The sequence below is a fragment of the Pongo abelii genome, chromosome 9, assembly GCF_028885655.2.
Source record: "Pongo abelii isolate AG06213 chromosome 9, NHGRI_mPonAbe1-v2.0_pri, whole genome shotgun sequence".
NCBI lineage: Eukaryota > Metazoa > Chordata > Mammalia > Primates > Hominidae > Pongo > Pongo abelii.
The window spans coordinates 81137132-81149828 of record NC_071994.2 but is presented as its reverse complement, the minus strand read 5'-3'; the positions used below and the strand labels follow the sequence as shown (position 1 = coordinate 81149828).

Genomic DNA, 12697 nt, shown 5'->3' with positions numbered 1-12697 from the left:
ATTGTCCAAGGCCAAGTTTAGAGAATGAAATGTGTTAGGAGTAAGCTCCCTGTCACTGCAGCTCAAACAAGGGCTGGCTGCTATCCACGTGGACTCATAGAAGGAATTCAAGCATCGGATGGGGCTTGGGCAACTGTATCCCTCATGTTCCCTTTTAACTAAGAATTTGGGAGTGTGGTTTTTGAATTAGCCCTGCCTGAATTGGAGTTTTTAACAAATATATCCCCTGGGTTGAGAAATGTATAAAGGCTTTGGGTGACAAAACCGAACCAGTCTCAAGAGGAGGTGGCCACCTGAAGCCACCCAGTCTTCCATTATCTTGTCTAGGGACAGAATGCACAGAGGCCGAAGGCTTGCGATGGCACAGGCTGTGAGGCTGGGGCCTATTCCTGGATCCCTGTCCCCATCTTGGAGGCAGCTGCACGCTGCCTGCCCCACCTCCACCCCAGCAGCCTGTTCTCCATTCTGACTGCCCTGGAGAATCCCTTTCTTTACGGCACTTATAAGACTTAATTACCAACGGCAAAGTCCTTTGAGGCCTTGGATGAAAGGAATGGGAGCAGCACGAGGCTTGATTAGGCATGTAGAACTCTGGGCACAATTAGCTCCTTGAGAGACTGGCCCTGCCTTTATCTGCCTCCAGTTCTGTGTGACTTACAGTGGCTAATTATTGAAATAAAAGTTGCCTGGCCACCCAGCTGCTGGAAAGAGGGCCTTAATATCTATTAAGTCTGCCTTTAATTATTAGAGATGGAGGCAGCTTCAGGCAGTTAGGGTTTTCCTACCATTATGGGCATTTTCCTCCACCCCTTTGAGGCTTGGATATCCAGAGATGTCAGTGAAATTCTGCCAAAGCTACATCTCTCTCTTGCTTTCTACGTAGCATCCTTTCCAAGATGCCTTTACTAATCCACCCTTCCTGCAGTGAGGACCCGTAGTCACACCTCCCCAAGGGCCTTTGCAATCACTGCATCTCACAGAACTTCGAGCCTTAGATGGAGCATTTTAAATGCCTGTGTGTGTGTGTGCGTGCGTGCGTGTGCACACACATGTGCATTTTTCTGGGGTATCAGGGCAGTTCTCAGGCATAGATTAAATGTGATACCCCACACCAACCCATTTTGCAGAAGAGAAAACTGAGGCCATGGAAGGAAGCAGGATGGAGCTGACAGCTTCTGGCTCTTCACTTGCTAGGATGCGGGTGACCACCAGTCACAACCCCCCAAGCCTTAGCTCCCGCCTCTCTAAAAACAAAATTTCAAGCAGCGTCAGGAGGGCACAATCAGTTGCCCCCTTCACAAATCTGGGGAGCTTGTGTGGGGCCGAGGGAGTGGATTTGTGCTACCAAAAAAGAGCCACTTAAGAGGATGCCAAGGGAGAGGGTTGGCTCGCAAAGGTTTCCAGCTTTGGAGCTTTCATTAGGCAAAGAGAAAGTCAGGGAGCTTTGCACCTAGAAGGACCATGGAGGTGGCATGTGGAGAGTTGTATATTTTTATTCACTTTGGTTCAACCCAGCAAACCCTGGATACACCTCTAAACTGTTCTTAGCATTGGGGAAGAATCAAGATGTTATAAGTACCAATGAAGTTGATGATCCAGGTGTGTGGGCATTTCCCTAACAGATGATGAAATCGAGGCACAGAACAATGCAGGGACTTTCCCAAGGACACCCCACCTGCTCTAAGAGCCCATGTGAGCACCAGTTGACGGAGGGAAGGACTGTTCTGAGGTCACTTTCAAACCGCTATTGTGTGGCCTTCAGTCATCACGAGTTGAGGGACGGCCTGAGTCATAGTAACTGAGGAGGAAATATAAGGGCTGGGGGGATAAAAATAGGAATTTTCTTCCTCTAGGCCCGCCCTGCCCCTGCCCCACCAGCAATATTGAAACCTGTGTCAGCCACGAGCACTCCGAGCCCACATCCACTGGGCAGCAGTTCTGAGCTTGATCCAGTTCCATCCCCAGGGCTCAATAGCAAAAGGCCTGGTGAACAGAGTTACAATAGAGCCTTTGGTTTCTGAACAATCACAGCAGTGGGCCAGCAGGCATTAAGCATGTGTGCATGCACACACACACACACACACACACCACCTCTGACAGGAAGGACAGCCTGGGTAATCCCTGCTGTCCTCCCAGCTATGATCAGAGGCTGATGGTGACCTCTAGATTTCTATCCTTTCAGCTCCTGTGATAGCATCAGTGTCAGGTATGCCCAGGGCATAGATGACATGTGCCTGGACCTGGAGTTTTATAAGACAAGAAGCTATTGTGCACACAAGGTATCTTGACGGCACCTGGAGAAGCCATTGTGATATTCCTTCCCTGCTCAACAGAGCATCTTCTCTGGGCCTAAAGAGCAGAAAGGATGTCTCTAAATCCTCTCTTACCCACAGCCCCAAAGCTGTATGAACTCAGGCCCAGCGTCTGGCTGAGAAGACAGAGGAAAAGAGGGACTAACCCCTTCCTCCAGCTGTTATGTTCAACCAAGAACTTCCTTCAGGCTGAGGAGGCCTTTGTGTTAAAACTAAGAGTTTCACCATTTCCAGAATCCTTCAACTGATGCCTGCCTTTCTGGGATGTTGGTTTCCCTTCTGTCTCTCTCCTCTCTCACCTCACAGAGTGGAGGCCTAATAGGGAGCCCAGGTAATTACAGGTTAAGATTGGGGATGTGTGATTAATCAGCCTCTCTCCCTCTTCCCTCTACTTCCTAGTGTGGTCCCAGAATAAGCCCAGAGAAAGTCAGGAAAAAAATGTTTTTACAGAGAATTGGAAATCCAATAAACTGGGTTTCAGGCTTGACCCTTGAAGGGGTTTTCTAGGAAAAGGGTTTTTCTAGGGAGAAGGAAGGAAGTATTTTTCCCTGGGGCCTGAAGTACAGAAGAGACAGGCAATTTCCCAAAGTGCTGCTTACAAGGAAACTCAGAGTCCTAACGGCCAGCTGTACTTGGGGCCCCAGTGGGTCTGGCTTCCAAGAAAGCCACATGGGACTGAGTGCCCCAAGGCAACATGTGTTGGGTACAGGAGAAAGGGGTGAAGGGGGGACATTCAGGCTGCACCAAGAGGCTCCCAGTGGATTCCAGTCAGCACAATGGGAGAGGCAGGCAGGCAAACAGGATCGTCTTCCTCTCCCTGCCCTGTTAACCCCTGCTCGGCTTTTCAGACCCGGCCCAGGGATTCCTCCTTCAGGCAGCCTCTGCTGCCCACCCCACCTGATGCAGTGCCGCCCTACCCTGGGTGTCTGTGTCAGTTGCTGTTTTGCGTCCTTTGTACTGGAATCACCTGTAGACGTGTTTGTTCTTCTGACATTCATGTGGGCTCTTCGAGGATCAAGACTGCATCCGCTCCAACCCCTTGTCCCCGGGTCTACCCTAGGATCTCATAAAGCTTTGTTGGATGGGAAAGAGGGAACGAGGTTGGACAAACCCAAGGAAAAGGTCGCCAGAAAGGTGAGGGCTTGAAAACTGTAGGAGACATGTTAAATCTGAAGAGAGGACGCAGACACCCAGACCAGCCCGGTCTTCAGTCTGGAAGAGCTATTGCTGAGGCAAAGGCATTAGGCTTATTTCCTGAGACCCCAAGGAGTAGAGTTGAGGCCTGTGGAAGGCAGCTAAAAGGAGGCAGGTTTCAGGCCCCTGAGGTAGTAAAGTCCCCAGCTTTGGAGCTGGTGTGACCACTCAGTAGGGATGGGACTGAGGAGGGTTCAGGCACCTGATGGGGCTTGAATCAGCTGACCTTTGATGTTGTTTTCAATCCTAATACATTTTCTTTCTTCTTTTTCTTTTTTTGAAACAAAGTTTCACTCTGTTGCTCAGACTGGAGTGCAGCTGCTCGATGTCAGCTCACTGCCACCTCCTCCAACTCTCAGATTCAAGCAATTCTCATGCCTCAGCCTCCTGAGTAACTGGGACTACAGGTGTGGGCCACCACACCCAGCTAATTCTTGTATTTTTCATAGAGATGGGGTTTCACCACATTGGCCAGACTGGTCACAAACTCCTGGCCTCAAGTGATCTGCCCTCCCTGGCCTCCCAAAGTGCTGGGATTACAGGTGTGAGCCACCGTGCCCAGCCTAACACATTTTCTGACTCTAAGATGCCACCATTTGTCAAAGGGAATCATTGGCTCCTACATGGCTTTGGGGGCAGGAAGGATGTAGACCAAAGGAATCTGGAAGACACAGCTACCATAATACCATCTGTTGATGGAAGGCCTGTTGTGTCCTAGGCCCTGCACATGCCCAGCCCTCTAGGGGGTCAGGCAGCTCTGGTGGGAGCCCTCCCAGCTCTGCAGCTCAGGATCAGAGAAGCAGTGCCCATACAGCAGCTGTCTGCCCTTTGATACCCGGCCTCTGACAAGCTCTCTAACAGAAGGGCAAGATGGCTTCTGTAGACAGCGGCACCATCTGTCACCTGCCTGCCAGCCGCTTATTAGGGATGTCCCTGCAGCCAGGCTGGGCACACAGCCACACTCCACCACGCTCCCAGGAAAGCCCTGTCTCTGTCCCAACAGTTCTCTTTCTGTACAGGGCACGTGTCAAGCAGCAGCTGTAAAAGCACTTCTCCCAGGAGTCCAGGCCAGGTGCTGACTCAGTTCATCAGAAGAATTAATAATGTTTTTTAAAAAGGTGAAAGAACAAATAGAACATTTAAGCCGATTAGAATATAGAATGGCCTGTGCAGGAAGCAGTGTAGGTTATGATTAAAAGCTTGAACGTTGGGGTCAGACAGGCACAGGTTTGAATCCTAGCTCTGTCACTTTTTTGTTGTGGCCTTCCAGGCAAGATACTTAACCTCCCTAAATCCTGGTTTCTTTGTCGATAAAATGGGGACGGTTTTGGGTGTGGTGAGAACTCAGTGAGGTAATGCATATAAAGACCTTGCTTTTAGCCACCATTATTATAATCACTGTCTCACTGTTGAAAAAGGCCAGGGATTCCCCAAAGTGACAGTGCCAGAGAAATGTGCTCTGGGTGCTACAACAGAGAGTACAGACCTCGGAAGCAGAGCTCCCGGATTCCAGTCCTGGTGTGTTGTGTGAACTTGAGCATCACTTTGCTACTCTCAGTTTCTAAATCAGTAAAGTGGGGATAGCAGTGCCTCCTTCTCTGGTTTGCACAAAGCCCAACACAATACTTGGTACAAGAACAGGTACCACCACAACCCATCCTCCCCACCCCCACTTTAAAATAAAGGACTCAAAGACCACACATTGAAGGAATAAGGAAAGTAAAATTCACGATTTTACACACACACACACACACACACACACACACAGATGCTACCCAGGACTTATATTTTGTGGAACACATTTTAGCTCTGAAATATTTATGGGCCCTTTTTGACACACAAAGAACTAAAAATATCACCCTGTGCTTATGTTAAGGAAAACTTATAAAACTTTAGTCCAGTAGGAATTCAGTCAATTTCCTGGCTCGTTTCTGGCTGTATCTGAGGCTGCGAGGTAACCCGGGGTGATAACAGCCCCCATTTCCCTGCGGGTTTTGGCAGGGGCAGAGGTTTCTTGGAGCACTGTACTGTCTGTAGAAGTCTCTCTGCGAATGCTCCAGGCCCCTGCCCCTTCATAAATATTGCTGGAACCCATGTGAAGAGGCCAGGTTTGTTTCTTGAATTTCTCCTCAAACACCAAAAGCTTTATTTCCCATATCTCCCCTTCTCCCGGGCCCCACAGTCTTGCCATTCTTCCAGACCAGCTCCAGCCTCCCAAGGCAGCAGGGCCTCTGAAAACTAGCCGCAGGGCACGCTCCCTACCAGGTCCTCCAAGTGCAGGCTCTCTCTGTCACATGCATTTTGCATTTTACTGTCCGCTTACATTTACCATGTAGGGATGTTGCTTTATTTCTTCTACCAGGCTGCTCCCTCCTCACTTCTCAAGCTTTCTCTCCAACCTCTTTTCCTCCCCAGAGTCTGAACTCCCGGAATATAACTGGGCTTTTGTCTGTGCCAGGTTCATTTTTCCATGCTGTGATCTAGGACAGTGTTTTTCAGACTGTAGGTTGGCATCTCATTCATAATTCTAGTTAAGTAGAGAAGAAAATATCAGATTTCACCCTTGCAGTAAGGTTCAGCATCTTTTCATGAAATTTTTGTTTTAGTTAAAAAATTGTAGATGTGTGTATCCCAGATTGCAATATAAGTGTATTTTTACTGCAGGCAAGAGAAATTTGAAAGCCACAGATCTAGACTTTTTTCTCTCCTTACCTCAAAACCGTCTTTTACTTGACATTCTTTGGTTTTCATTTAGATGTCACTGTTTCTGGGGAGTGGTCCCTGATGGTCTCTCCACCTCTGAGCCACCTTGGCCTGGGTGTGGGGCAGGCCCCTGTGGTGTCCTTCCCTGCCTCTCCCTCTGTCTGACTTGCCCAGTGTATAGAAGCATCTAGGAGTCAGAAGCACATCTGTCTTGTCCTCTGATGCCTCCAACAAGGCTTGGCACAGGAGGGTAGGAACTGGGAGTTGGGGGAGGAGAGAAGAAGGGAGTCTCCTGTGACGCCTCCTTGGATCTTTTGCAGCACTTAGGACAGAAAAGGGACTTAGCAATGATTACCAAGTGAATGAGCCTATGGAACTAGGTTTTTGATCCTTTTCTTGAGGTTCAAACATTTTCTTCAGTTTCAAATCTAGACCCTGACACTTGGAAGCCATGTGATCTAGAGCAAGCCAGTTAATCTCTGGGCTTGTTATCTCATTGATAAAATAAGAGTAAATAAGAGAAAATAAAGAATAAAAGAATAATACCTAACTTACCAAGTTATTATAGGGATTTGAAATAATTTACACAGTACCAAGCACATGAGGAGGTATTCAATTAACAGTAGTTTTCAATGAGCCCCTGATCACCATCACCACCAGGGGGCTCCCAGGCCTCCCCACATTCACATCCCTGTTCAAACCTTCCAGATCCATCCAAGCCCAGCTTCACGTAAAGGAAAAAAACAAAAACAAAAAAAATACTGATATGGTTTGGCCGTGTCCCCACCCAAATCTCATCTTGAATTCCCATGTGTTGTGGGAGGGACCCCGGGGGAGGTAATTGAGTCATGAGGGCAGGTTTTTCCCATGCTGTTCTCGTGGTAATGAATAAGTCTCACAAGATCTGATGGTTCTATAAGGTGGAGTTTCCCTGCACAAGCTCTCTCTTCTCTTGTCTGCCACCATGTGAGATGTGCCTTTCACCATCTGCCATGACTGTGAGTCCTCTCCAGACACGTGGAACTGTAAGTCCATTAAATCCCTTTTCCTGTATAAATAACCCAGTCTCAGGTATGTCTTTATCAGTAGCATGAAAATGAACTCATACAACCACCCAAACATGGATTTTAGAGTCAGAAGTTCTGGGTTCCGGTCTCAGCCCTGTCCTTTACTGGCTATGTGAACTTGACCAAATAACTGGATCTTTTAGCCTGGCCTCAAAAATGAGAAATAATTATGGCTTTCATGGGGGTATGTGAAAAGCACTGTGCTCGATACATATGTCTTCTTCCCTCCTCTCCTCTGGGCCCACTCTCCTTCTCCACAGACACACCAAAACCAAGACCCATGTCAGCGTAAGAACAAGCTTATAAAACTGCAGTTTATACTTTATCAAAGCATTTGTCACTGATGGTGATGGTCCCTAGGGCTGACACCCCAGAGAGATGGTGAGCTGTCACTGGAGAGCTTGTGACCCGCTCATCTCTGGAACCTCCAGTGCCCAGCACTAGACTGGTCTGCAACAGTTTGTGAAAATGAATTCTTCTCTAAGGCACCTTTGTGGTGCTCAGGTTTTGCTTGGAGAAGAGTTTCAGAACACTGTGCCATCTCAGGAGCAGGCTGGTGGGCCGAGTCCCTGCCAGGGTCTTGCACATCTCACAGTTGGGGTGAGTGGCAATGTGCTCGCCTGGGGGCCACATGCTCTTTGTCTTGATTGGAGCCTCTTTGTTTAGCCGGAGGCCTTCAATGACTGAGCTGCTAGTTTGGTCCTTAGGTATATATTTGCTACTCGAGCTTCCCAAAACATTCTCACCTGCCTAATTTGGTCTAGGTTTAAAGTAGTTACATAATTTGTTGTTTAGAAATAACAACACACTAATAATGATGGCATTGACAGTAATTATTTTCCAATCCCTTATACCGATTTAGTACATTACAGTTTACAAAACATCTAACAAACTCAGCCTCTTGGAATAAGTTAAACATCCTGTGCCCAGGGCCACACAGCTAGGAGGTGGCCAGGACAGGCCTTACTCCTAGCCTGGAGCTCATTCTATTACTGTCAGGGTAGAGGGTTCTGGAAAGAAGGTTTGGAGTTGGACACATCCAGCTCTTGAGTCTCTTCCTGTGTGACTGCAAGCCAGTTATTTTACTTCTCTAAGCCGCAGGCTCTTCATCAGTAAAATGGGACCAATTCACAGAGGTAGAAATGGTGAGAACTAAATGAAATCATCTCAAGCACTTGACGGGTGCCTGGCCTATGGCAAACCCTGAGTAAGTGGTGGCTGGTGTTATTATTAGTTCAATGATGATGATGATTGCTGAAAGCCAACAGAAAGTAAGGGGTGAAGCTGTATCATTGGTCAGGATCCTAACAGGAAACAGTTCACTCTAGATGGCTTAGAGGAGCAGACTTTAATGAAGAGACGGAGGTGCAGCAGGGTCTGAGAGCCAGCCCTGATGGTGAGACACCTGGGCTGTAGCAACAGCAAGAAACTGGCACATCACTGGGCCTGCACAGATGAGGGTAGGGGAACATGTTAGCAGAGCCCAGTACAAAGCGGAGGCCTGGAGGAGGGGCTACCTGACGGAGAAGGCATGGACAGAGGACTAGAGAGCTAGAGGGGGCAGAGAAGACACAGTCTGGCCTCTCACCTAACGTGACCCTGCCCCCATCTCCTGCTGGTGCCGCCCTTAGGTGAGTCCACCCAACACCACTTGTAGAGGCTCAGCAATGTTAAAGAGTATGGGATATCTGGCAAATGGCAGGCAGTTCTGCACAACTGAAATGGAGCATATGAGTCTGTGGGAGACAGGTTGCTCTGTGGCAGCGAGAGGAAACAGAGAGAGACAAGGAAAGTTCAGATCTCCAGAAGCCTTGGATGTCACGCTCATGGTTTTTATGGGGAACCCAGAGGTTGGCGGGTAAGGAGGGAGCAAACACGTTTAGGCATGGATATGTGCCATGTGCTTCTGTCCCTGAGCCTGTGCCTGGGGGTTGCAGGGTCTGAAGTGGGCCCCTTCCCCAGCACTCCTTCTGTCCTTCTGCCAGGGGGCTCCAGGTCACTGTGCTGAAGTCCCTTGCTCCAAAGGGAGCATTTCCCCACTGTCACTCCTCTTTCACCGCAACCTCTTCTTTCTCGCTCTGTTAAATGCCAGTTTGAGTGTGAACCATAACTGACCTCCCATCTGTTCAAAAACAGCAAATATTTGCTGAGTTACTATATTAAGCCTACAATGTGAAAAAAAAAATTTAAGGAAATGAGAACCAGCCGAATGTTCTCCCTGCCTCAGCTTTGTGACAGGGAAGCTGTGCGTTAGGTGTGTATGTTCTTAATAATTTGTGGTTACTGAGCCTTTGCCTTGAAGCCAATGTCTTCAGTCAACAGGCACACACTGATAAGAGGAAATAGTCACCCACGAATTTAACAGCCTAAAATGTTTCTCAGCCTTATCAACATATGCTTCTGAGGGGATGCCCCTTCCCCAGTTATAACTGACACTTACCCGTAGCCTTCTACGTTATGCCTTTTAAAAAGAAAATGTGTTTGTTTTTTCTGGTGATAATAATAGCTAACATCTATTGAGCATTCATTGTGTATCAGGGACTGTATATGCTAGGGGCACATATTAACTCATTTAATCCTCAAAACAACCCTAAGAGGTTTTACAGATGAGAAAGCTGAAGCACAGAGAGGTTAATAACTTGCCCAAGGTCATTCAGCCAGTCAATGTGGGATGCATACTTCAAGCCCGGGCTACCTTTGAAATTTAAAAAAAGAGTACATCTGAGCAATGCCTCTAATTCAGCCTTAGATTTACATAATACTTTACTTAATTGGTAGTGAACTACTAATATTTTATGTTATTGAGGCTTAATAAGAAGACATGAAGTAGCTGCCAAGTAGTTTCATTCATGCATGCACTTAACAGGCATTTTGTGAGCACCAGATACCAAGCCTACCTACCCTCAAGGAACTCTAGTCAAGGCGAGAGACAGACGTGAAAAAAAGATCATCTAGTGGGCTGCATGTGCAGTGATGAAACATCATGCACAAAGTCAGAGAGGCCACAGAGTTCACATCCAGGAAAGTGCGAGTGGCTCAGCAAGATGGAAGCGAGGTGAGCCAGATTGACAAGAGCCTTCATTTTGACCAGGAAGCCAGAATTGACCCCAAAGGCTCAGCAGAGCTGCTAGAGGGCATGAGCAGGACAATAGCATGACCTGGGCTTCAAAAATTCCCCTGGCACAGCCCATACAGCAGTTATACCCATTTGCTGAGTTCAACCTCAGGATCACAATTTTTTCTCCACCATGGCAGGGCCATGTAACCTTGGGCAGCATACTTAACCTCACAATTTCTCATCTGCAGTTTGCAGAGAATCATAATACCTATATCACAGGGTTGGGGTGAGGATTAAAGATGTTATGTATAATCATAGTAAAAGCAAGCAATAATTAAATATTAGCTACTAAGAGTCTATTAGCTATATTGTTAAAACCATTATTAATATTATGAGTTATTAATATGAGTTATTAGTGAGTCATATTAATAATGGCTAACATTATGGAGTACTTATGCTTATTATTATCATCATCATTATTGTCACTCAGGGGTTAGAAGTAAATAGGCAGAGGCAGCAGTTGCCATAAATCCTCATTCAAATTATACCAGAATAGTGCTTTGGGTTGAAAGCCAGTATTGGGTCATGATATCAATTTAGAGTTATAATCAGTCATTTTTTTAAAATGAAAGAGAATGAGATAGAACATATCAGAGTGCATTTCTCATCATGCAATAACTTTTGTGAATCTTTTGTTTCTCTTTTATACATATAAACACACACATTCACATACATCAATGTGTGTAGTGGGTCATTATGTAAGATATTGTCATTTTTTTTTTCTTGAGACACGGTCTCACTCTTGCCTAGCGGGGAGTACAGTGGTATCATCACAGCTCACTATATCCTTGGCCTCCTGGGCCCAAGCTATCCTCCCGTTTCAGCCTCCTGAGTAGCTGAGACTATAGGCATGTGCCACCATGCCTGGCTAAATTTTTGTTTGTTTGTTTGTAGAAACAGGGTCTTGCTGTGCCCAGGCTGGTCTCGAACTCCTGGCCTGTAGTGATCCTTCCACTTCACCTCCTAAAATGCTGGGATGACAGATGTGAGCTACCCCATGCCTGGCCATAATATGTTTTTCTAATTATGGACTGCAGTCAAGAAAATTTTAAAAACCCTGGAGTAGAAGGTACTGTCACTGATCTTCCTTGTGCTCCTGCTTCTCAGACACTCAGAGGACTATCATCTTGCCAGCTATTGGGAGACTGAGCATCCGGATGGCAGAGCTCAGAGCTCTGGGTTTGAGCCTCAGTAATATAATTTGATTTCTGCGTGTCTCGAGTTACACCCCTTGCCCCAGCATTAATTTCCAGGGATATTTTGAGAATCGGGAACCAAAATAGTGTCACCTATTCATCTTAATTGGATCTAGGTATAATCCCGAGGCATTGCAGTCTATGTAGTTAGTGCCAGCTTTGCAACTAACTCACCATGTGGCCTTGGGCAGGAGACTATATGGCCCTGGGACACTGTAGCTTCATCTATAATATGGGGATGAAAATAATTGTAATCTCTACTTCACAGTTATTATGAGGCACCAATAAAATCACAAATGTTTGCACTCTTGGAAAAACGGGCCAAAGAGCTGCCTCTGATGTCCATGATCAAAGGCAGAATTTGGAAACTGCGAGCCGCAGAGCAAATTCAACTCAGCAGTCTGTTTTGTTTGGCCTGCAAAGTATTAAAATTAAATAATAATAATGGATCAACATTTTAAAGTCATATCTTTTATATCTAACTCCAAATTTCCAGCTTGTCTTAAAAATTCACAAGACACCCCCACCCCCCAGACACTCCCACCCACACTCCCACTTTGCAGCACAGGCGAGCACTTGGACAGACCCACCCTCCCAGCTGTCAAGGCCCCACCCTGGACACTGAGATCTGATGTTGGCAGCATTTATCACAGCTCTTGCTCTGCTGTCTCTCTAATTGGACAGTGAAGCAGGGGAATGTCTTGTGTACCCATGCTGCTCTGAAAGATGGAGCAATGGAAAGCCAGAACTGAGCAGGTTGTGTTTCATAAAAACTAAGTGATGCCCTATGTCTCTACGGAGGATATTCTGCTTTCCTTCTGTATTGAGCTCCTGGCCTGTATGGTTGTGTTTGCTACCCCAGAGCTAAAAGAAGACATTTGGAGGGAGAAAGAGGGTGCTATCACAACTCAAAAATCCAGGGGTGTCAGTGTAGGGCAGAAGGGTCAAGATGGGGAAAAGAGGAGAAAGGGCTATTACGAGCTTCCCACCAGTCAGACCTTCTAGCAACACCCAGATGGGTGGGGCAGACACTGTGCTGCCCATTGCTGACGGTGGCACTGATGAGATGGGCAAGTCTGGAGGTGAGGGACATTCTCTGAGTAACTG

The 12697-nt window shown here is 46.9% G+C and overlaps 1 protein-coding gene across 20 annotated transcripts in view; it reads left to right on the top strand.

Annotated features, from left to right (window-relative positions):
* The window catches only part of TENM4 (teneurin transmembrane protein 4), a 3040222-nt gene that overhangs the window by 2613249 nt on the left and 414276 nt on the right, over positions 1-12697 (top strand). The gene's annotated exons all lie outside the window — the stretch shown is intronic.